This window comes from Ranitomeya variabilis, chromosome 2 (assembly GCF_051348905.1).
Source record: "Ranitomeya variabilis isolate aRanVar5 chromosome 2, aRanVar5.hap1, whole genome shotgun sequence".
Classification (NCBI taxonomy): Eukaryota; Metazoa; Chordata; class Amphibia; order Anura; family Dendrobatidae; genus Ranitomeya; species Ranitomeya variabilis.
The window spans coordinates 917,570,135-917,596,256 of NC_135233.1; the positions used below are offsets into that span (position 1 = coordinate 917,570,135).

At 41.7% G+C, this 26,122-nt stretch overlaps 1 long non-coding RNA gene across 1 annotated transcript in view; it reads left to right on the forward strand.

Moving 5' to 3' along the window:
* The window catches only part of LOC143810024 (uncharacterized), a 96,086-nt gene extending 80,477 nt beyond the window's left edge, over nt 1–15,609 (forward strand). Inside the window, exon 3 of the long non-coding RNA XR_013222605.1 lies at nt 15,219–15,609. This is a non-coding gene — a long non-coding RNA (uncharacterized LOC143810024). The remainder of the gene's footprint in view (nt 1–15,218) is intronic.
* Nucleotides 15,610–26,122: the final 10,513 nt, after the last annotated feature.

A 26,122-nucleotide genomic window follows, 5' to 3' on the forward strand; every position in this document is an offset into this window, starting at 1 on the left:
CCTCTATATGATAGCTAAGACAGAGGGATCTTTTCAATTTGATGAAAATGGCAAGTATACCAATGCCATCTTGCTTTTTCAATTAAAGCAGACAAAGTAAAGTAGTATCAAATAAAAAGCTGAAAACCATTGTTGACATCCTGTAGAAGATGTTATTTGAAAGGATCATTTGGCGTGAATTCAAAATCCATTAACCTTTGAGGAGCAGTTTGTGATGCTGAAATGTTTTAGCTAAGCAAAACATACCTTATAACAAAGGTCTCTGGTTGCCGTAATGGGTGGTTAATGTATAAATATGTCTAAGTGCTTTACTCCAAAAGACGGAAAGTTCACCACAGCCCTGCGTGCTCTGTTAAAAAGATCAAATTTGTTTCCAATTATGTTGTTGTAAGCAAAAAGTGAAACTCATTTTGATTACAACTTGAACCATGAAAGCAGTGGGGCATAATGAGGACAATTTATCATAAAAGCCAGGTACAGTGACATTGGACACTACATACATAGTGGCACAGCGCAAATGAGAGCCCTAGTTCAGCATCCTCATCATTACTATCTGCTTTGAAACGTAAAATGCAAATTACCCTAAGGATCTCTTGCATCTTGCTGATGTAAATGATTATGATAAAACATACCTAAGTAGCACAGGGCAGCAAAGGGTTTGGCAAGCTGACTGAAGATGCTAATCCTTGAAAAAACAACAATAAACTTAAAATCTTTGCTAAAGTCTGCTTGTATTTATCTCATTATATCAATATGACCATGGCTTGTATTTATCTCATTATATCAATATGACCATGGTTGTGATTTATTTAGTACGTTATTCACTATTTTCCATTCAGACACAAAGCAAATCAAAACTTTCAGTCCTTTAGTGTTGGAGGAATTTCATAGATTTGTAAAGCTTTTCTGTAGACAACAGACTTTCTGTCAAAATCCATCAATAGCTCTTTTATCAATTACAGCAAATATTTACTGTGATAGATGAAGGGATTAAAGCATTTTCAAATTGTATCTGCACTTGGAAGTATACCATATATACTCCTGTATAAGCCAAGATTTTCAGCACATTTTTTGTGCTGAAAATGCCCCCCTAGGCTTATACACGAGTCACTGTCCAGAAAGCCAGCAGGGGAGGGGGTGCGGTGGAGCAGCGGCAGGAGCCAGCTAAAGGAAGATATCATACTCACCCTCCTCACGCGGTTGCCGCATCTCCGTCGCTGCATCTCTGTCCCTGCATCTCCGTCCCAGCACCGGCAGCTCTTCCTGTGCTCATCGGTCACGTGGTACCGCTCATTAAGGTAATTAATATGTACGAGTCTCCACTCCCATAGCCATGGAACGCATATTCATTACCTTAGTGAGTGGTACCACGTGACCGCTTAGCACTGGAGAGCTGCGGCACCAGGACATGGAGATGCAGCGACGGTGCGAGGAGGATGAGTAGGATGGGGGGTGTGAGCCATGCATACAATGATGAAACAGGGGGTGAGTCATGCTGAATTGGGGGAGCCATGCATACAACAGGGAGAGCCACGCATACCAGGACAGGATGGGGGGTGAGCCATGCATAAAGCAATGGGACGGGGGGTGAGCAATGCGGGACTGGGGGATCAATGCATACAACAGGAGGAGCCACACATACAGGACAGGATGGGGGGAGCCACACATAGCAGGACAGAATGAGGGAGCCACATATACCAGGACAGGATGGGGGAGCCACACATACCTGGACAGGACAGGGGAGCAACGCATACCAGGACAAAATGGGGGAGCCACATACCAGGACAGCGACTGGGGGAGCCACATACCAGGACAGTGATGGGGAGCCATGCATCGCAAGACGGTGCTGCCATTTTTGGGGCAGCTGTGGGCTGATATTTTAAGGCTGGGGAGGCCAATATCCATGGTTCCTTGCCAGCCTGGGAATACATGCTCCTAGCTGTCTGCATTAGCTTGGCTGGTTGTCAAAATTGGGTGGGACCCAAAGCTATTTTTTATCATTTACTTAAATAATGAAAAAATATCGCATGGGGACCTCTCTAGTCTTGATAACCAGCCCTGCTGAAATTGACAGATGAGAGTTGAAGCACACAGCTGTCAGTTTTGCCTGGCTGGTTATCAAAAATACAGGAAACACCTTGTCATGTTTATCTGTTTCTAGCGCAGATGGCAGCTTATGAAAACTCCCATCAGTCGCTGCTTGCTCTTGCTGTTAAAAGTACAATACAAATCTCAACAGTGTCTCCTGCTAGCGTTGTTCGCAGCGTGACCAGGGGTACCGTGATGTGAGCTGTCTTCACTTCAGCACCTGGTGCTGGGGAACAGCGAGAACAGTATCACTGATTCCCAGGCACTGGTAAGTGTCACAGTGATGACACAGGGATGTAATCCGTGGGTCAACAGTGTGCATGTTACCACTGGTGAGAACCGCCATGCTGGTGTTTAGCACACTATCACAAAGATTACAATGTGGGAAACACCATAGGAAGTCCGTAAAACCTCTGCAAAATCACATTAAATAAGCAAAAATTTTTATACCTGCGTTTTTTATGCGAATTTGACTGATTCAGTTAAGTCAATGGGTGGAAAAAAATCCGCACAAAGAATTGACATGCTGCCCTGCAAATACTCAAAGAGAATTACTGATTATGTGCACAGCACTACAGGATTCTGATTTAATTTGCTGACATAAGGATTCCCTAGCATTTTTATCCCATTTCTGAGCATGAAAATGCACCGTGTGCACACTGCCTAAGAGTAGGGTCAAGTAAGTTAGATTAGAAGTACTACTCCAGTCCAGAAAATAAAAAATATGCTGGAGTGGTGATTTAAGACTACAATACGTGTATAAATTTTACATGCAATTAAACAAAGGCTACTAAAAAGTATTTATTCTTCGCTGATTTGCATATTATATCACTTGAGTAATGTAAACATTTTACCACACAGTATCAGAGAGGTTCGGAATATAACAGAGGGAATCTTCCACATGAAAGATACAAAAAAAAATAATCCTGCTGTAGGGCGATGATTACACTAGCGGCCCTTTGATGTAATTATACTTTTATTTGAAACGAGGGAAATGTCATTGAGTAGCCGTTACTGACTGCTGAAATGCGTAGCAGATTTTGTAATGATGACAAACTGTTTTTAAGAACCAGGTGAAAGGATATTATTGAGCTATGCTTCTAGCATTTTTGCTTGCTATTTCTCTATAGACAATGGAAATAAAAATTCCATATTGGCGTGTCACAGTCACACGGTAGAATATGACATGCTGCGTTCTGTAATTAGCTGTGACAACATTATACATAGATGACAGCATTGGCAAAAGCATTTAATTGTTGCAGGCAGTATTGTTAAGTATAGCAATTTTATGCTTCGGCTTAGATGACAGATCTATAATATGCACAATGTATACAACTGATAGTACAGCCATACACATGTCAAAAGCCTTGTGCTCCTTTTCAATGGCAATTGTGTTTGTAGAAAAAAGCAGTGAATTTATGGTCTTGCTGATAGGTTGTTTTTCTGACATCCAATGTTGAAATGCTATTTTCTTATCTTGCATGATTGGTATCTTGCCTTAATACATACACGAGAGCGGCATGTCAGTGAGTGCAATCCTTCAGTGAAATAAACCCTCTTTTATTTATATACTCACTGTGCATCAAGTGGGAGATCAGTTTCTTCAAGATACTGCTTGTTATGCAATCTCAAGACAGACAGCGCCCAGCAAACTAATAAAGCAAAAGACATACCATGTATCTGTTTCCCATTATGAATTACTTTTGTTCATGAGGTCTCCGTATTATTGTGGCTGTAGCATTTACAGAATCTTTAGGATTTATATTATGAAGAAGGAAAAATAAACCTAAGCATTAAGCAAGACTATTTATGATTGGGTTAAATGCCAGGTAATTCCACCAAAGAATGAAAACCAATCTAAGATAAGAGAGATAAATGAATTGATAACAGCTACTTCTCATTAAAATCATTGATATCACGGAAACATTTTGCCTGGGGGTAAGGTCCAGTCACACAGCGTGTCACACACATAATGCTGATACGCTATTTCTTTTATCTCTTGTCCTTCAACTTTGTCCTTTTTCTTGTCCTTTGATTTTGTCTTCTATGACTCAGGAGGTTGTGTAAGTGCATCTGTCTTTGATCAGTAAATTTTTATCTAGATAATACATTTTTTTATTTTTTTAAAGTGTGTTTTTGTCCTGGAAATTCTAACTCAGAACTTTTAGTATAGCAGACATAAGTGAGCTTTAGGCAGCACTGCTTAGCAGCAGAGGAGTTTCTCTGCCTAAAACTCTAAGGCCGGCCTCACACTAGCGAGTTTTACGGACGTATGAGCACATAAACTACGTCCGTAAAATACGCATTACACACGGCCCAATGATTCTCTATGTCCCAGCTCCTATCAGCCGTATTTTACTGATCCGTATTATACGGTCTTGTACGGCCGTACAAAATCGCAGCATGCTGCGTTTGTCACCGTATTGCGCAAAAAAAATCGCCAATTAAAGTCTATGGGGGCAAGAAAAATACGGATTACACACGGACCAGCAGTGTGACCTGCGAGAAATACGCACCGGTGTTAGAGAGAAAAGCCGATAATTCAATTGCCGGCTTTTCATTTCTCCTTCCCAAACCCGACAGGATATGAGACATGGTTTACATACAGTAAACCATCTCATATCCCTTTTTTTTTGCATATTCCACACTACTAATGTTAGTAGTGTGTATGTGCAAAATTTGGGCGCTGTAGCTGCTAAAATAAAGGGTTAAATCGCGGAAAAAATTGGCGTGGGCTCCCTCGCAATTTTCTCCGCCAGAGTGGTAAAGCCAGTGACTAAGGGCAGATATTAATATCATAGAGATGGTCCATGGTTATTGGCCCCCCCTGGCTACAAACATCTGCCCCCAGCCACCCCAGAAAAGGCACATCTGGAAGATGCGCCTATTCTGGCACTTGGCCACTCTCTTCCCACTCCCGTGTAGCGGTGGGATATGGGGTAATGAAGGGTTAATGTCACCTTGCTATTGTAAGGTGACATTAAGCCAGATTAATAATGGAGAGGCGTCAATTATGACACCTATCCATTATTAATCCAATAGTACTAAATGGTTAATAAAACACACACACATGATTACAAAGTATTAAAAGACACAGGGTGTTTTAATATTTTATTAGACTCTTAATCCACCTGAAGACCATTGTCCTGAAACAAAGTAAAAAAAACAAACAACAATATTCCATACCTTCCGTCGTTATGTCCCACGATGTAAATCCATCTGAAGGGGTTAAATCATTTTACAGCCAGGAGCTGTGCTAATGCACTCGCTCGTGCCTGTAAACCCCGGGTACTGAAAGGAAAGCTGGGTGATCTGTAGTTACCTTGAGTTGCGGTGATGCGCCCTCTGCTAGATGTCCTCATGAAATGGAGCCTTGGAAAAGTTCCCACGCTCGAGTTCATATGAGGACATCATGTTTCTGTGATGCTGTAATGTCTATTGTCTGTACAAATCCCCTCTATAATTTGTAAAGCGCTGCGGAATATGTTGGCGCTATATAAATAAAATTATTATTATTATTATTATTATGTGTAAAAAAGAATATATTAGCATGTGCTACTTTTATAATTTATCATGTATAGTGCTAATATGAATATGCATATAAAGTGCAGTGTGTATGCAAGTGGCCAAGTGGAGAGAATAAGACAAGACCTGCCCAGGGGCCCTAAACTGTCAGTGTCTTATTTAGGGTTTTAGTAGCATAGACAGACCTAAAGAAAGACCTAAAAAATGGTTTAGAAACTTGGGAAATTAATCATTGGTTGTCAGTTCTGATTTACTTATATTCTCTTAGGCTATGTGCACACGTATTCCTGGCAACTGCGGTTTTTGCTGCAGATTTATTGTGGATTTACAACGGATTTACGGTGGTTTTTCTGTAATTTTCACTGCGGTTTTCCATAGGGGCAGCTGTAAAACCGCTGCGGAATCCGCAGAAAGAAGTGACATGCTGCGGAATGTAAACCGCTGCGCTTCCGCGTGTTTTTTTTCTGCAGCATGTGCACAGCGTTTTTGGTTTCCCATAGGTTTACATTGAACTGTAAATGCATGGGAAACTGCTGCGGACCCGCAGCTGCGGAAATGCTGCGGATCTGCAGCAAAATCCGCATCGTGTGCACATACCCTTACAGAATAGCTGGTCAAGGTAAAGAAAAAATTTCTACATTGTGTAGTGAGACTCTACAGATATTTTGTGAAATATATTAAGCAGAACTGTTAGAGGTTAGTGAATCTTTTGAATTCTAATTCACCTATTTTGCCAAATATTCCCCAAAAATTAGATTCATGGTGAACTGATGTGCTGCAAATCAAAAGTATGTCAAAGCGTCCAATTGATCCCCAAAAAACACATTATAGTTTCAGGCCTTGAGAGCTAAATTCTAGCCCTTCAAACTCTTTAATACAAAAACAGACATTTCATCGACATACAGCCCAAAATATTGAAGGACCGCTAGCAACCACTTCTTTAAGTCAATAATAATAATAAAACACACTGGCACTACAAGTGTGATTACACAAGTGCTGCTAGTATTTCAGACAGATGCTGTGCCTATTCTGCCAATAAATTAAAAACAAACTGGATAAATAAGAAATACCACGCTACAAGTGTCTGAAAAAATGACTGCTACCCTAATACATATAGGAAAACTGACTGAACAGCAATCTAGTCTGAACTGGTGCATAACCAAAAAGACTTATATAGCAAATAGATAATGGCTGCACTCAATTTTACTGTACTAAAGCAAGGAAATGTGCGATACATGAAATGTGAATAGCATAATGGCTTGTGAAATCTATGAAAAAACACATGAGATGCTTAGCACAAGATTTGGCCAAAAATTGTGAGCCCATCCACCAAACGTCAAGGTAATCTCAGATCGGATGGGTACCTGACCTGTCTGCCTAGTGTGAACACTTACCTATGGCTAATAACATGGAAAAGCCTGAATTTATAGGAAGGTCAGAACCAACTGTGTTTGGATGTAATTAAAATCACAGCATGGTGAAAAGCGGGGTGTTCACGTCAGAAAAAATAGTACATAGTAAATATAGGAAAACTGAACGAACAGCACCAGTTCAGACTAGATTGCTGTTCAGTCAGTTTTCCTATATTTACTATGTACTATTTTTTCTGACGTGAACGCCCCGCCATTCAGGAATTTATTATCAACAGAACCCACAGTTTCTAAAGACTGAAAGTGCAGTCTGATAATATACCTAGAGAAGGATAACCTTCTCTCATGTAAAAGAAGCTCTCAAAAAATCCTTTTGAAAATATCTGCCTTTGCACTGATCTTTTACAAATAACTAATCAAGCATTGTGCTAGTTTATTCAAATAACATCTGTCCTGCAAAACTACAAGATTGCCTATAAGTGGAGTTTCCTTACCAAACTTTTGGTTTGTAAAGATGGAAGCATTCACATCATAAACAAACCAGCTGATGGTACTGGCCTAATTGCAGAGCTCGGGTCTTGACCCAATAACAGGTGATTCTCTCATAAACTCAAAATTACACACTAAAAACTCCAAGGAGTGGTCTTTTGTAACTTTTAAGTTGGCGAGATATTTGGCTTGTTCCATTTTCCTGAATTCAAATGTCAGGACTTAAACCTAGTGATTTCTGTGCACTAAGCAGCATATTTAGTCTTTGAGCTAGTCAGCACTCTGGATAGCTCCTTTCTCATTCATCTACTTGCGCTTGTTGTTCCTGATTAGCTCCACACTGAGCTAATCACTGAGATTAATGAGCTACCAGACATTGGTCTAGCTCTCTTACCTACTGCCCGCCCCCATATTGTTTTGCTGTTTCTGTTCCTCTAGCTTTCAACTGACTATACTACCTGCTGCTCCTCCTAATTGTATTGCTATTCCTGTGTACCAATTCTCTTGCATCTAACTGATATGCTACGTGCCTGTGCTAGCACAGTGGTTGAGATAAAAAGGCTCAAATCCAGGCAACGGATTATTAAATCCAGTTAATTTTGGAGAAACTTTACCCAAGACACACATGATGGTCTTGTTTCCTGTTACAGTTACTATATTGATTGTTTTTTTTAGTTATGGTTTGGACATGATGTTTCCTACTACAGCTCCATTACTTTTACAATTGTGAGGAGAGCACGCTTGTTTGCCTTTTTATGTGTATCCACCATTTTAAAATCCTTAATGACTACTGACAATTTTAATAGCACCAGCAATATCAAGATGGCTCTCTCTCAAATCCTATCAGGACCCTGCAATCATGCGTCTCAATAGTTGACATGGCACCACAAGCCTCAAGCAATTGTCTCAGTGCATTGTGGCCTTTTAGACCCTGTCATAGGGAGTGCAAAACTGAATGGTTTCATGAACTGCAGTACAGTTCAGTTTCATGAAGTATTGCAGTGTGTCAGACCAGTGATCAAAGTAAAAAATATTAGTGGGACTGAGAAAAAAAATTAAAAAAGTGAATGAAATTTGCAAAAATGTAACAAATAATTACACACACAAAGCACAAACTATGTCAAAAATCTATTTTGCCTCCAAAAAGTAGCATTGTATAAAAAACAAAAATAAACAATAAACAAATGTACACAAATTGGTATTTTCACATCTGGAACAACCCAATCTATACAACTGTCAACTTTTTATCCCCAACATTGAACAATGTAAAAAATTAATGCAAAAAAACAGTACAAAGCTAGCTCTTTAATCATACTGACACGCAAAAAATAAAATAAAAAGCAGCTAATATAATATTTAAGTACAAAAACTGTATGTGTTTTTCACTGAACAATCCTATAATATTCTGTGTGGAAACTATTCTTTTAAAATGCTTTATAAATACTCTCTTTGTTAAGAGAATTCCTTGGTCAGTGTAGGTTGCAAAATGTGGTCAATTGTGTGGAATTGATGTACTTCCTGCTTCTTAGTGGCTCTGCAAATTTTGCTCACAATCTATTCAAATAAAATCTACATTACAAAAGCTAATTGGTTCTCTTTCCCTTCTAAGCCCAAACCATAGTTTAAAACTACATTCGGGGTATTGTTTTTACTGAAAAAATAATTTTTTATTTTTATTTCCCAAAGATTAACCTGATCGCTAAACTGCGTAGTGAGAAACAAATTCAAAATGCCAGAATTACGTTTTTTTTGTTGCCGCAACATTGCATTAAAATGCAATAACGGGTGATCAAAAGAATGTATCTGCACCAAAATGGTATAATTAAAAACGACAGCTCGACATGCAAAAAGTAAGCCCTCACCCAACCCCAGATCACGAAAAATGAAGACGCTATAGGTCTCGGAAAATTGTGCATTTTTTTTGTTTTTAACAACGTTTGGAATTTTATTTACCACTTAGACAAAAAATAACCTAGAAATGTTTGGTGTCTACGAACTCGTAATGACCTGAACCTAGCAAAAAAGCCAAATAAAAAACAAGTGTGGGATTGCATTTTTTTTGCAATTTCACCACACTTGGAATTTGTTTTCTAGTACATGACATGCTAAAGCCAATGATGTTGTTCAAAATTACAACTCGTTCCTCAAAAAATAAGCCATCACATGGCAATATTGATGGAAAAATAATACTAATCTTTTCTGACTCTCTACAGGAACATGAAGAACATGTCAAAACTGTTTTAAGACGTCTGAAAGTTAAGGCTCTGGGAAGAAGGGGAGCCAAAAACGAAAAACCCAAAAACAAAAAAAGCTGGGTTCATTAAGGGGTTAATAGCATAGCCATTTTTCTATTGTGGATTAATTAAGAAGTCCTTAGTAGAGATGAGCGGACACCTGGATGTTTGGGTCCAGTGGGTTTCGCTGGATAGATACAAAAAGTTCAAATTAGGGAACAAAACCATACTTACGACCTGCCTAATTCCACCAAAGCCCTCGATCTTCTGTAATAAAACTAAAACTAAAAAACAACAATATACCTACCATACCTGTCTGTCGTTCTGTCCCACGCCTTAATACATTTCTTGGGGATAAACAGTTTTCAATCTGGACAGTGCCAAGATGCGACTGTCCAGTCTGAGAACCACTGGTGACTGAACTACTGTGAGTGCAGCCTCAGTGACCAGTGGTGATGTCATTGAGGTTACGTCCGGTCACTGAGACTCCGTTTTCTGCTGGGCTGAACTGCCGTGACCTCGGTAAGATCCCAGCTAGCACCATGCAAAAAACTCTCACTGATGGGTACATCAGTGTCAGCTCAAACTATCCGTCGATATTTGAATGAAATGAAAAGGTATGAAAGGAGACCGAAGAAGAACCCACTGCTGACACAGAGACACAAAAAAGCTAGACTGCAGTTTGCCAAAATGTACATGAGTAAGCCAAAATCCTTCTGGGAGAGCATTCTGTGGACAAGTGAGGCTAAGAAAGAGCTTTTTGGTAAAGAATGTAATTCTACTGTTTACCCGAAAATAGAATGAGGCCTACAAAGAAAAGAACACAGTACCTACTCTCAAATATGTTTGAGGTTCAAACGTTTTTTGGGGCTGAATTTCAGTGTACTGCCCAGTGTCACAAAGCTGAGTTTCTGTTCTAGAACCCTGACGAAGAAGGTCCGGAGACCTTTGAAACGCGTAGGCAGTTTTGGTCATGTGCGGCACCCGTCCTCTGCTCCTTCCCTTTCTATCCAGGTGACGTCAACCAGATTAGGCCGCCCCCTTTTCTCACCGCTCTGTAGCGGTTCTCTTCCGGCCCACGTGCGCTGGCCAGCGGCGTTCTAGGTGTGCGGCAGCCGGGCACAGACTAGGGAGGACGCTCCCGACACCAACAGGTGTCTCTGCCGCCCCACGCTGTCTCTTGGTCCGCCCACCCCTGGATGTCCGGATCGCTGGTGATCCTGCTTTGATTCATCTTAACACAGCGCCAGCACCTCCACCGCAACTACATCATCATCAGTAAGTGTGCGGCCTGTTCATTCATATATCTGCCACTTATTTATATCTTCTCTGAAACTTCTGTCTCCTTGACAGATTGCGGTAACAGGAGGCATTGTGCTGGTTTTGTGTATGTTTACAAATGAGCATTCAATCACTCTGTGTGACACCCTCACCGTGCCACTGCTGACAATTTCGCTATTTGATCACGATTATTCTTGATCAGGTCATACCCATTGTTTGTCAACTCCTTTTGATTATTTCAGTTCTATGTTTACCTTCTTCCTTCATTTTATTGTATGCATATCTAGTTAGCGTGGTGTCCTTATTTATTTTGAATCCTCGAGTTTCTGTTCTAGCCCATGGATCTTCCAGCAGTACAATGGTCCAAAACATTCTTCTATATGCAGCCAGAAATGGATGGAAACAAAGCACTGGGGAGTTCTGAAGTGAACAGCAATGAGTCCTGATCTAAATCCTTTTGAACACCTGTGTAGAGATCTTAAAATTGCTGTTAGGAGAAGGCACCCTTCAAATATGAGTGACCTGAAGCAGTTTGCAAGAGAAGAGTTGCACAAAATTCCAGTTGACCGGTGTAAGAAACCTGGTTATGGTTGTACAAAGTCATTGCTTGCAGTTATTTACTTCAAAAGGTTTTCCACCAAATATTAAGCTGAGGGTGCCATCAATTTTGTCCTGCCCATTTTGGGGGTTTTGTGTAAAAGTTTGTCCAATTTCCCTTTTTTTCTCCGGTTTTTTTTTTGTGTTTTTCCAATACACAGAAAGGAACAATATACTGCCATCAACATACATCACTAAACCTGACATCTCCCTCTCTGTGGATGTCACCACAATAACACCCAGGCAGCAGGTGCTCTATCTAGGTGCTATGTTTGACGCCAATCTTTCCTTCACCTTGTTTATACAATCTCTTCCCCCCTCTTGTTGCTTGCACCTGAAGAACATCTCTAGAATCTGTCCTTTCTCACCATGGAAACAACAAAAACCCTAACTATTGCCCTGATCCACTCCCGCCTTGACTAATGCAATTCTCTATTAATTGGCCTTCCCCTCACGTGACTTTCCTCTCTCCAGGCCATTCTTAATGCAGCAGCCAGGGTCATCTATCTGGCTTATTGGCATTCTGACACTTCCGCTCTGTGCCAGTCATTGCACTGGCTGCCCATACATTGTAGGATCCAATTTAAATTGCTTGTTTTCAACCACATAGCTCTCCACAGTGTGACATCTCCCTATTTCTCCTTCCTCATTTCTGTTTATCGGCTTACCCGTTCATTATGCTCAAGCAACTTTTGACTAACATCCGCACTATTCTGTACCTCCCACTCCAAGCTCTAAGACTTCTCTCTAGCTGCAACTACAACCCCTGGCAAAAATTATGTCATCACCGGCCTTGGAGGATGTTCATTCAGTTGTTTAATTTTGTAGAAAGAAAGCAGATCACAGACATGGCACAAAACTAAAGTCATTTTAAATGGCAACTTTCTGGTTTTAAGAAACACTAAAAGAAATCAAGAACAAAAAACGTGGTAGTCAGTAATGGTTACTTTTTTTAACCAAGCATAGGGGAAAAATAAAGGAGTCACTCAATTCTGAGGAAAAAATTATGGAATCACCCTGTAAATTTTCATAACCAAAACTAACACCTGCATCAAATTAGATCTGCTTGTTAGTCTGCATCTAAAAAGGAGTGATCACACATTGGAGAGCTGTTGCACCAAGTGGACTGACATGAATCATGGCTCCAATATGAGAGATGTCAATTGAAACAAAGGAGAGGATTATCCAACTCTTAAAAGAGGGTAAATCTTCATGCAATGTTGCAAAAGATGCTTGTTGTTCACAGTCAGCTGTGTCTAAAATCTGGACCAAATACAAACAACATGGGAAGGTTGTTAAAGGCAAACATACTGGTAGACCAAGGAAGACATCAAAGCATCAAGACCGGAAACTTAAAGCAATATGTCTCCAAAACAGGAAATGCACAACAAAACAAACAAGGAACGAATGGGTGGAAACTGGAGTCAACGTGTGTGACTGAACTGTAAGAAACCGCCTAAAGGAAATGGGATTTACATATGGAAAAGCTAAACAAAAGCCATCATTAATACCTAAACAGAAAAAAACAAGGTTACAATGGGCTAAAGTAAAGCAATCATGGACTGTGAATGACTGAAGAAAGTCATATTCAGTGATGAATCGCGAATCTGCATTGGTCAAGGTGATGATGCTGGAACTTTTGTTTGGTGCCGTTCCAATGAGATTTATAAAGATGACTGCCTGAAGAGAACATGCACATTTCCACAGTCATTGATGATATGGGGCTGCATGTCAGGTAAAGGCACTGGGGAGATGGCTGTCATTACATCTTCAGTAAATGCACAAGTTTATGTTGATATTTTGGACACTTTTCTTATCTCATCAATTGAAAGGATGTTTGGGCATGATTAAATCATTTGTCAAGATGATAATGCATCTTGCCATAGAGCAAAAACTGTGAAAACATTCCTTGAAAAAAGACACATAAGGTCAATGTCATGGCCTGCAAATAGTCCAGATCTCAATTCAATTGAAAATCTTTGGTGGAAGTTGAAGAAAATGGTCCATGACAAGGCTCCAACCTGCAAAGCTGATCTGGCAACAGCAATCAGAAAAAGTTGGAGCCAGATTGATGAAGAGTACTGTTTGGCACCAGTGTTGAGCATTCCGATACCACAAGTATCGGGTATCGGCCGATACTTGCGGGTATCGGAATTCCGATACCGAGATCCGATACTTTTGTGGTATCGGGTATCGGTATCGAAACAACATTAATGTAAAAATGTGTAAAAGAGAGAATTAAAATAAAAAATATTGCTATACTCACCTCTCCGACGCAGCCTGGACCTCAGCGAGGGAACCGGCAGCGTTGTTTGCTTAAAATTTGCGCGTTTACTTCCTTACGTGAAGTCCCGGCTTGTGATTGGTCGCGTGCCACCCATGTGGCCGCGACGCGACCAATCACAAGCCAGAACGTAATTTTAAAATCCTGAAGGACCTGAAATTATGTCACGGCTTGCTGTGATTGGTCGCGTTGCGGCCACATGGGCGGCACGCGACCAATCACAAGCCGGGACTTCACGTAAGGAAGTAAACGCGCGAATTTTAAGCAAACAACGCTGCCGGTTCCCTCGCTGAGGTCCAGGCTGCATCGGAGAGGTGAGTATAGCAATATTTTTTATTTTAATTCTTTCTTTTACACATTAATATGGATCCCAGGGCCTGAAGGAGAGTTTCCTCTCCTTTAGACCCTGGGAACCATCAGGGATACCGTCCGATACTTGAGTCCCATTGACTTGTATTGGTATCGGGTATCGGTATCGGATTGGATCCGATACTTTGCCGGTATCGGCCGATACTTTCCGATACCGATACTTTCAAGTATCGGATGGTATCGCTCAACACTAGTTATCAATCTAATGAATGTGTGGATGCATATGCCACTAATGATATTGGATATAAAACATATGGTTGATGGCCTCCTTTTTGACACATCTTTTTTGTGGTATGGGTGCTAGTCCAAAAGAAGTTGTTTTAGCCTGAATACAATATCTATGTGGCAAAAATGGTAGCATACCCATTAGAATATAGCATGTAATTAATTTGCTATATTTCTTGTAAGGAAACGATATCTTATTCCTATTAACTGCCTTTGACCCCATATTTTTGCTAAGTTTATTATATTTAGTTTTTTATTTTTTTGACCATTTTTTTGTCTTTTTTCATCTCTGTTCTTATGCTATTGTTTTCTCACCTGCATTGTAGGGTGAGATAGGGCAGAGAGGGATAGCCTACGCTGAGTGGGGGCGCCAAAAAATCGTTGTTAGGGTGCCAACCTCCACAGCTAGGCAGGGGTCAGTAAGGATTAGTGTAGGGTATGCGCTAGACCTTGGTCTTAATATTAGGCAGTTTTTTTTGCTGCCAATAAACACTGGGTGGTGTATTTTAAATATCTTGAAATAAAATTATTTTTTAAGGGGATGCATGTTCACTAATTTATTTGATTTAAAATTCCCATTATGTAAAGTATTTTTTTGAAACAGTATCTATGAACTCACATTGATGTGGAGAATCATAATGGTAGGTCAGTTTTTTTATTTAGTGAACATGGTAAATTAGCAAAATGAAAAAGAATTGTGGAATTGCACTTTATTTGCAATTTTACAGCACTTTGATTTTTTTTCTCGATTTCCAGAACACTATATGGCAACACCAATGATTTCATTCAAAAGTACAGCTTGTCCCACAGAAGACAAGCCCTCACATGGCCATATTGAAGGAAAAATAAAAAGTTATGGCTCTGGGAAGAAGAGAAGCAAGAAACGGAAACACAAAAACGGAAAAACCCAAAGTGGTGAAGGGGTTAGTTATTGTATTATGTTTAACTTTGCTATCTATGACTGTTGTATATGAACTGCTGAATTATAAAGCGCTGCGGAATATGTTGGCACTATATAAATAAAGATTATTAATATTATAATGTTGCCAACACTTTCAGTATGGACCCTGGTAAATTGTAGGTGGGCTTTTTTGTGCATTGACTTTGGGAAAGGCTTTCTTCATGGCCAACAACTATGCATGCCATTCATCTGCAGCGTATGCCATATTGTGTAACAGAAAACACTCACCCCCGATTTTGCTTTCTACTTCTTTACTTAACTGCAATGAACTAGCATGCCAAATTTCTTCAATTCTTCTGAATATTCTCCTGTTAAGGTATTAACTTGCAGGTCATCCCCAGTCTTTGTGAGATGGTTGCAGTTCTATCCTCTTTAAATATTTGCACAGGTAATATTTTTGTGTTAGCCAGTATGAAGAAAAAATTTAAAATGTGAGAGTCCTCAGTGATTGATACTATTTAATGGCTAACTGTGAATATGCTTTTTAGTTAGGCATTAAAAAGGTGACAACCAATGAAGACACTCACATTTTTATATTTAACATTTTTGTATCACTTTTGCTAAAGTATTCTAACTGATACTCAATTCCATAGCAATTTAATCTAGTCAGGTTACCAGTATGTATTTCTATTAAATGATTTGCGAGCATAAATAAAACAGGTCTGTACATTTTGAACTGAAATGAGCTAATTAACGCTCACTACAATCGATTTTTTTTGCCTGTGAGGCTCCTCTTGGTACATTTATGTTTGTGAGTAGCATCCGGAAGGCCTCTCTGAAGACTCCAACAATAGTCTGCCATCATTGTAATGCTCCTTTTTCCCTGGTATCTTTTTTCCATCTTTCAGTGACCTGGTGGAATCATTCACCTTGCTTTTCACTGACAGCTCCCAAATTTTCAGGAAAGTAGTCAAGGTGGGAATGGAGGAAATGCAATTTCAAACTCATTAGGCAACCTAAAGCTTGAAATGTTCAGCTTTCGTCAGATGAACTTTTTGTAGTCAGGATCTTTTTATTGCCTGAAAATTTCTCTACGACCTCTTTAAATGTAATCCATCCTACTTTATTGAAGATCCATCATGGTATTGACAAACTTTTTATCAGCTATAGGCATTCTAATGTCTTGTCCGACGAACACACCTTCCTTCAATTTTACCTCCGAGAGGTTTGGAAACTTGGTGACCAAGCATTTGAAGCATTCCCCATCTATTGGAAGAGATTTTATGAATTGCTTCATCAAGCCCAATTTTACTTGGATTGGAGGTGATAGAAGAACTTAACAGGGAGGTACCCAAGTTTCTCGGAGGACATTCTTTTCACCGACTATGAGTACCCTCTGCTGCCAGCTCTTCTTGGTCCAGTGATTTTGTCAGTCTCGACTGTCCCACAGAGAAAACAAGGGTAGTAGAAATACCCAGCTTGTTGCCCGAGCAGCATGCACCAGACTTTCAAATCCCCACACACTTGCCAACCATGGTCTTCATATTTAAGTTTACAAAGAACCTGTTAGGGTTTGTGGAACGCACCGAATATACTTATTAGATGGGATTGGTGCATTCGCAACCCGGGATCCACCGTGCAGGAAAGAACCTGCTGCTAAGTAAATGGCGGCACTATATGGCGGTATGAACCAGCTCTGTTAGCTTCACAGAGCGGCTGAGAAAGCAAAGCTCTGTGCCCTGTTAGACTTTCTCAGAGGCACAGGCTAACTACCCAAATGAGAGCAGTCAGTGATCATGCATGTACACAAAACTCCTCGCCGGAGGTGCCAGCATTCTAGGGGCTTATTTCAGCCGGGTCCCTGAACACATACAAACACATGACCACACTGGCGCAAAGCACATAACTTAGGAAGATACTAGCGCATGGCTGTGCGGCCATGCGAGCCTTAAATAGCTGCAGCACATACAGGACCTTCCTAGAAGGACCAAGGAGAGGCTGCCACAGAGCCTGCGCACCTACAGGACCTTCCTAGAAGAACCAATAGATTTGGCTGCAGTACCTGAGCATGGGACCCTTGATCTCCACTGAGAGATCTTACCCTGGGCATGCTCAGTGTGTGCAAAGCAGGACTTAGTCCCAGAAAAGCCTGCTTGCCGCAGATCAGTGCAGGGTACAATAGCAGAGCCTGGAGATGCAGCAGTAACCTTTTGTACAGTATCGGTCTCAGTGAGACGCTGGGACCGACGTCTCCGCTGAGCAGGCTCCACTGTGGCCGATGCAGAATGGGAGACTGCAGCAGACACGGATTGAGATTCCCCCTGTGCAGCAGAGGAAACTCAAATCCTTACATTACCCCCCCTCCTAGGGCCCCCCTCTTTGAGCCTCGCTACGCTCAAAAGCTGCAATGAGCAGCAGAGCCCGAATGTGCTCCACAGGCTCCCAGGTTTTATCCTCTGGACCGTGACCCTTCCAGTCCACCAGATAAAATTTCTTGCCACGTACCACCTTGCACCCCACAATAGCATTCACCTCAAACTCATCCGTGGATGAACCCGACGTCCCAGCAGATGACTCAGAAAACCGGGACAAATGAACGGGCTTTAAGAGGGAAACATGAAAAGTATCGGTGATACCAAGGCGTGGAGGAATAGCCAAATGGTAGACCACAGGGTTGACCTGCTCCAGAACCTTGAACGGGCCAATGTAGCGAGGCGCAAACTTAGTGGACTCAACTCGCAGCCTAATGTTATGGGCGGAGAGCCACACTAAGTCGCCAGGAGCAAAGGTCGGAGCGGGGCGCCGGTGTGTATCAGCCAAAACCCTCATTCTCTTCTTGGAGGCCCGGATGGCATCTTGTGTGTGATCCCAGATGTCACGTGCCTCCACCGCCCAGTCTGCCACCCTAGAATCAGTGGATGACACGGGCATGGGCACAGGGACACGCGGATGCTGGCCGTAATTAAGGAGAAAAGGAGTCTGACCAGTGGAATCGGCTACGGCGTTGTACAAGGCAAATTCCACCCAAGGTAGCAAAGATGCCCTGTCATCCTGCCTAGCAGAGACAAAATGTCACAAGTATGTCACCAGAGTCTGGTTGGTCCTCTCTACCAACCCATTCGTCTCGGGATGATTTGCAGAGGAGAGATTCAGCTCTATGCTGAGTAAACGGCAGAGCTCTCTCCAAAACCAAGATGCAAACTGGGGACCCCAGTCACTGACAATTTTATCAGGCATTCCATGTAAGCGGAAAATATGTTTTATGAACAACGCCGCCAAGGCCCGTGCAGAAGGTAACCATGGAAGCGGCACCAAATGCACCATCTTAGAAAAATGATCAGTGACTACCCAGATAACAGTGCAGCTATGAGACTTGGGTAAGCCCACCATGAAGTCCATCCCGACCATCTCCCAGGGCCTGTCTGCCACCGGCATGGGGTAAAGTAACCCAGCAGGCCGTTGCCGAGGAGACCGATTCTGGGCGCAGGAGACACACGCCCGAATATAGTCCCCAACGTCATGGGCCATAGGCGGCCACCAGTACGTCCTCGCCAAAAGCTCAGATGTCCTCTTGGTCCAAAGATGTCAACCAACTCTGGACGAGTGAGTCCAAGAGAGAACCTCCGGTCGCAAATTCGCTGGTACGAAAGTCTTGCCCGGGGGCACGGACTCTAGCGAAACCAGAGCCACAGTTCTCAGGCTCTCAGAAGGGACAATAAGCCGAGGCTCCTCCTCCTCAGATGACACTACGGAGCGGGAGAGAGCGTCGGCACGAATGTTCTTCTCCCCGGAGAGAAAATGGAGAGTAAAATGGAACCGGGAGAAGAACAGGGACCATCTAGCCTGGTGAGAATTCAGCCGCTGGGCCGTCTGTATATATACCAAGTTCTTGTGGTCAGTGAACACTTGGAAGAGAAAGCAAGCTCCCTCCAAGAGGTGTCTCCACTCTGAAAAAGCCAACTTCATGGCTAGCAACTCCCTGTCCCCGGTGGAATAATTCCTCTCCACTGGTGTGAAGGTCTTGGAGAAGAAGAAGCAAGGATGCTTCCGACCTTGAGCATCCTTTTGGAAAAGGACTGCTCCAGCACCAACGGATGAGGCATCCACCTCCATGATAAATGGCTTATCTACATCGGGGCGATGTAGGATGGGAGCACTAGCGAAGTGTGACTTAATCGAGAGAAAGGCCTTGGAGACCTCCTCTGACCACAACTTGGGATTTGCTCCCTTCTTCGTGAGGGCACCAAGGGAGCTACCAAAGTTGAGAAGTGTGGAATGAACTGGCGATAGTAATTAATGAACCCCATAAAGCGCTGCACCGCTTTAAGAGAATGGGGTTCCTGCCAGTCCATCACAGCCTGTAGCTTGGCAGGATCCATAGCCAAACCCTGGGCAGAGATGATATAACCAAGGAAAGGCAAGGACTCCTGCTCAAACACACACTTCTCCAACTTGGCGTAGAGGGAGTTTGCCCGTAAGAGGTCGAAGACTTTGCGAACATCTCTCCGATGGAAGTCAATATCTGGAGAGTAGATGAGAATATCATCCAGAATGACTACGACCGAGGTGGTGAGCATATCCCGGAAAATGTCGTTCACCAAGTTCTGGAAAATGGCTGGAGCATTACAGAGCCCGAAGGGCATCACCAGATATCCATAGGGCCCATCCCTGGTGTTAAAAGCCATCTTCCATTCGTCCCCCTCACGGATGCGAATCAGATTGTAGGCACCCCGCAGATCCAATTTTGTAAATACCCTTGCTCCCCATAGCCTATCAAAAAGCTCAGATATAAGGGGTAATGGGTACTTGTTCCTAACGGTGATGGCGTTTAGACCCCTGTAGTCTATGCATGGACATAAGTCTCCAGTCTTCTTCTGTACGAAGAAGAACCCAGCCCCTGCAGGTGACACTGACTTCCTAATGAATCCTCTTGCCAGATTGTCTTGGATGTACTGGGACATTGCCTCTGTCTCTGGGAGAGATAACGGATAGACTCGACCCCGGGGAGGCTCAGCACCAGGCAAGAGGTCAATAGGACAGTCATAGGGGCGGTAAGGCGGAAGGGTCTCCACAGCCCTTTTGGAGAACACGTCTGCATAGGGCCAATAGTGCTTGGGGAGAGAGGAAAGATCTGCGGGTACCTGTGTTGTAGCAACCTGAATGCACTCCCTCTGACATCTACCCTCGCAGGATTTACTCCATCCCAAAATTCTCCCTGAGGACCACTCTATATGAGGAGAATGATAGCGTAGGCATGGTATCCCCAACAGGACATCATCAATTCCCTCAGGAATGACTAATAGGGAGATAATCTCCTGATGTGATGGAGATACAGAAAGCGAGATAGGAATGGTTTGGTGGGTAATCTGAGAGGGTAGTGTCGACCCATTTAGCACTCGAACGGTTACTGGTTTGGCGAGCATAACCAGGGGTATTGCGTGACGCTGGGCGAAAGCGGATGACATAAAATTACCCTCCGCCCCAGAGTCCACGCATAGCTCTACCATAAGAGTGGATGGGCCAAAGGTAATTGTCCCCTTGAAGGACAACTTTGTGGCAAACGTCGCCGTGTCTAGTCTACCTCCTCCAACTGCCACTAGACGCTGACGTTTCCCCGACCGCTGACGACACTTGGAGGCAAGATGTCCTGACTGCCAGAAAACATGACAGACCTTATGTGCACGAGAGGAGTGGGACTTGGGTCCTGCTCGTGTCACCTCTATGGCCTCATGTGACTCGGACGCCTGGACTGGAGATTCCAGAGGTCTGGCGAAGGTGGGAGCCAGCCAAAACCTCTGCCTACACTGGGCTCGCTCCAAACTTCGCTCATGAAAACGAAGGTCTGTGCGAGTTGATACAGCTATGAGCTCCTCCAGTGTGGCGGGAATCTCCCTAGTAGCCAAAGCGTCCTTCACATGGTCAGCCAGCCTCCTCCAAAATACGGGAATGAGGGTTTTATCTGGCCATTCCAACTCAGACGCTAATGTCTGGAAGAGAACCCCAAAATGGCTGACCATGGTTGAATCCTGAGTCAAAGCCAGCAGTTGGAGCGCTGTATCATGGGTGACTTGAGGTCCTACAAAGACCTGTTTCAGAGTATCCAGAAACCGAGGAACACTCCGCACCACATGATCGTTGCGCTCCCACAGCAGCGTAGCCCACTCCAACGCCCTGTCCGACAAGAGAGAGATTATGAATCCCGGGTCCCTGAACACATACAAACACATGACCACACTGGCACAAAGCACATAACTTAGGAAGATACTAGCGCATGGCCGTGCGGCCATGCGAGCCTTAAATAGCTGCAGCACGTACAGGACCTTCCTAGAAGTACCAAGGAGAGGCTGCCACAGAGCCTGCGCACCTACAGGACCTTCCTAGAAGGACCAATAAATTTGGCTGCAGTACCTGAGCATGTTACCCTTGATCTCCACTGAGAGATCTTACCCTGGGCATGCTCAGTGTGTGCAAAGCAGGACTTAGTCCCAGAAAAGCCGGCTCGCCGCAGATCAGTGCAGGGTACAATAGCAGAGCCTGGAGAGGCAGCAGTAACCCTTTGCACAGTATCGGTCTCAGAGAGACACTGGGACCGACGTCTCCGCTGAGCAGGCTCCACTGCGGCCGATGCAGAATGGAAGACCGCAGCAGACACGAATTTAGATTCCCCCTGTGCAGCAGAGGAAACTCGACTCCTAACAGAACCAATTCCAAGTTCTCGCAGGTTTCTTTCAAGTGTACAGAATGACCTACAGGAATGGAAGTGTAAAAACTGCCATCATGGAGTAAAACTGCTTTGAGACCTATTTTTGAATAATCTATAAAAAGACACCATTGCGTTGAATCACATTGGATTTTGAATTGACCCATCAAACCTTTGGCATTGATGCAATAAACCAACTTGTCTTCCTGGGCAAAGTAAGGAAAAAACTCCTTTTCATGATGTCTGAACCTTGAAAAAGAAACTCCTGGTAACATTAAATTAAATTCTTGCTTTTGAGCCCTGATCTGAGTAACTCAGCGACATCTTTGGGAAGATTCAAGTCTCTTACTAAATCCTTCATCTCCTCCTGGGAAAAAAAATATTGGTCTTGTATCATCTTCAAAGTCAGAACTTCATTCGTCATCTGGTTAAGGTATGATTCCACCTTCATCAGAGCTAGGTGTCTCTTCTAAGGGAGCAGGGGCCTGGGTACTGGTATTCTGTGCATTAGGAGATGGGACGAATTGCTGAGTGAAGATTGATGTATGAAATGGAATGCTTCCATTTGGAATTATACTCTTCACACTGCATGAACAAAAGTAACAGTCATCACTAGGGTTCTTTTGCTCTTGCCATACCATAGGAATCCCATATTTTTCTTACCCTTGAACCAATTTTGGAGATCCTCAGCACACCATTTGTATACTTTATGAGGCGCCCAAGCTTTATCTTGATCTCCAAGTTTTAGTCCAAAGAATGCAAAGTATACTTTTTCACAAAGTCTGTAATATTCAGCTGTTAATTCAACACTTTTTATTCACCACAAATGAAACAGAAACAGTCAGGCAAATTAATACACTTCCACAAAGCCATAACAATATAAGGATGTTGACATAAGGAAAGTTCCCCCACATTATCTCATTTAATTTATCTTCTATCCCAGGATGTGTTTGACAACCCATTGCATAACTCATATTTCTGCCAGATTATTGGAAAATGCCTCATTTACCTTTGATCTTGTATTATAAAAGACCACCCTATCAATTTCATTAAACAGAAACTATTTGGAAAGACAAGGCGTGTATGTGTCTCTGATTATTGCTCATAGCTCGAGTACCTAAGACAGAAAAAGCCTGAAAAGGAATAGAAATCCCTCCTCTGACACTGTAATATTCAGCTGTTAATTCAACACTGTTTATTCACAAGTGAAATAGAAACGGTCAGGTGAAATAATACAGTTCAGTAAAGCCATAACGATAATTTGGGGAAACCTGGTTGATGAATTAAATTCCAATGCAAGTTTCTTGAAAGCATAAGGACCTTTTTGCTATGTCACTAACCACCTGACTGCCACCAACCAATCACACAGTTACTATTGATGTTAATGGTAAAATAAAATATAATGCCTGCTTATTATTCACAGCAGAGTTTTCAGAAGAACCTATAGGCTTGTGGCAAGTCCTGATGTTTAGGATTTTTTTCAATATTTTTTCCGCTATCTGAACACCAAAATACATGGAAATTATATGAAATTAATCAAACAGCTTTTTAGTCGCAGACCTGTGTACTTATTATTCTTCTTATTCTTTTTATATATATAGAAATGCATTGGATCTTTGAACATAAAAATGCCAAATGGATGAAATGTCCAAAATGATACAATCTATCTACAAAATGTATGCAACATATTCTGATTTGTTAAGAGTAGTGATGAGCAAATATACTCGTTACTTGAGATTTCCCGAGCACGCTCGGGTGTCCTCCGAGTATTTTTTAGTGCTCGGAGTTTTACTTTTTCTTGCCGCAGCTGAATGAGTTACATCTGATAGCCAGCATAAGTACATGTGGGGGTTACCTGGTTGCTAGGGTATCCCCACATGTACTTATGCTGGCTATCAGATGTAAATCATTCAGCTGTGGCAAGAAAAACTAAAAAACTCAGAGGAGTCCGACTAAAAAATACTCGGAGGACCCCCAAGCATGCTCGAGAAATCTTGAGTAATGAATATATTTGCTCATCACTAGTTAAGAGTGATTGATTAATGATGCAATTAGTGCCAGAAGCGCGTCAGAGAAGTTTTAATGGACTAGCACAGCATGATTTAATGGATCGAAAATAAAGGATTTGTTTTTATAAGTGGAGGTACCATTTATCTCCAAAGTTGCATACTGTATATTTTAACTGATAAGAAAAGCTTTGTTTATTGTCTTATAGCCTTCATCTATCTTGAGTAAAGAAATATTTTTTTTTCTCAGGTCTTGTGATATTACTCTTCCATGTAGTGCCATTGATCAAAGGGGTTCTCCTTGTTAAGTAATGCCCTTTTATAGTCAACTGCTGCACACTTGTTTATTAAAAAATTAGACTTACCTTGCATGAATGTTTGTTACTTAGAATTTTGTGGTGGTCTAAGCTTTAACTTTGCTTCTAAGACTTCAATTTGGGAGGGAAAATTACTTTTCTTGTTGTTCAACATAACGAATCTTGATTGCAATCAATGGCCCACATTTGTGTTTTGCAGTAAAGTATCACATAGAAAATGTTGATTCTGAAAGAAAACAAAACGCTTTCTGACAAATCTGTTTGGGGTGTACTCATTTATGTTGAGCATTGTAAATGATGTGCTGTATGTGTTAATGGGCATAAAATAGCTACACAGTAGGAGAAATAATTTCTGTGCTGTCATTTTGTTAAGTATTTATTCAGTTTATACATATTTGTTTGAGATGTTTGTGTATTTACTGATTCACATGGGCACTTAACATAATTAGACTAACACAGATGTTTAACAACATGTACCTTCACCTCCGCTGTTTATTTAGCCTGCAAAAATAATGTGAAATATCAGAGATAAAAATGAGCTTCTTACATTCTCCACAGTGTCCCACCGACACTGTATAAAATGTCCTACATATATAGAGCAATGAACAGAGAGATTATATTTCCTGATCCAGAAACTGTTTTCCTGAATGACTATGTACATTTTCTATCCATCTTGGGAATCACTAGCAAATATTATTTTGGCTTTTATATCTAAATATTGTTATCTATTCCTAGAAGATTTACAGAGCTAGAAATTACACTTGGCAATTTAGGTTGGGGAAAACTCAGATTAAATCATTGCTTTAAAATATTCAGAATTAAAGCAGGAAGATTTGTGGAAGACAAATTATGAGATTTAGGCTAAGTTAGCTTCCTTTAATAATTTTACCACATTCATTTAGACAAACTAAAAGTGAGCAGAAAGTGGAATCCAAACATATACATATGTGGTAAACATTCAAATGTAAATATATATACATGTTTATACGGAATTTAACTGTGTATACAGAGTTTTCCTGTTTCATAAAATTATAAAAAGATTTTTTGTAACGTAGTTTTCCAGTGGTTGTTCTACTTGAACAGATAGATTAAAAATCTCAGAGTAAAATAAACTTCTGATTACTCCTTCAGTTTATATAACCTAAATACTTTTATGCCGAAAAAAAGGTTTATGGCACATACAGTGGGTAGGATAGTATTCGTACCCCGTTAAATGTTTCACTCTTTGTTTCATTGCAGACATTTGGTAAATAAAAAAAGTAATTTTTTCTCATTAATGTACACTCTACACCCCATCTTGACTGGAAAAAAACATAAATGTAGTAATTTTTTCAAATGTATTAAAAAAGAAAAACTGAAATATCACATTGTCATAAGTATTCTGACCCTTTGCTCATTATTGAGTAGAAGCACCCTTTTGAGCTAGTACAGTCATGAGTCTTCTTGGGAATGATGCAACAAGCTTTCAACACCTGGATTTGGGGATTCTCTGCCATTCTTCCTTGCAGATCCTCTCCAGTTCCGTCAGGTTGGATGGTGAACGTTGGTGGACAGCCATTTTCAGGTCTCTCCAGAGAAGCTCAATTGGGTTTAGGTCAGGGCTCTGGCTGGGCTAGTCAAGAATGGTCACAGAGTTGTTCTGAAGCCTAACTTTTCTTATTTTAGCTCTGTGATTAAGGTCATTGTCTTGTTGGAAGGTGAAGCTTAAGCCAAGTCTGAGGTCCAGAGCACTATGA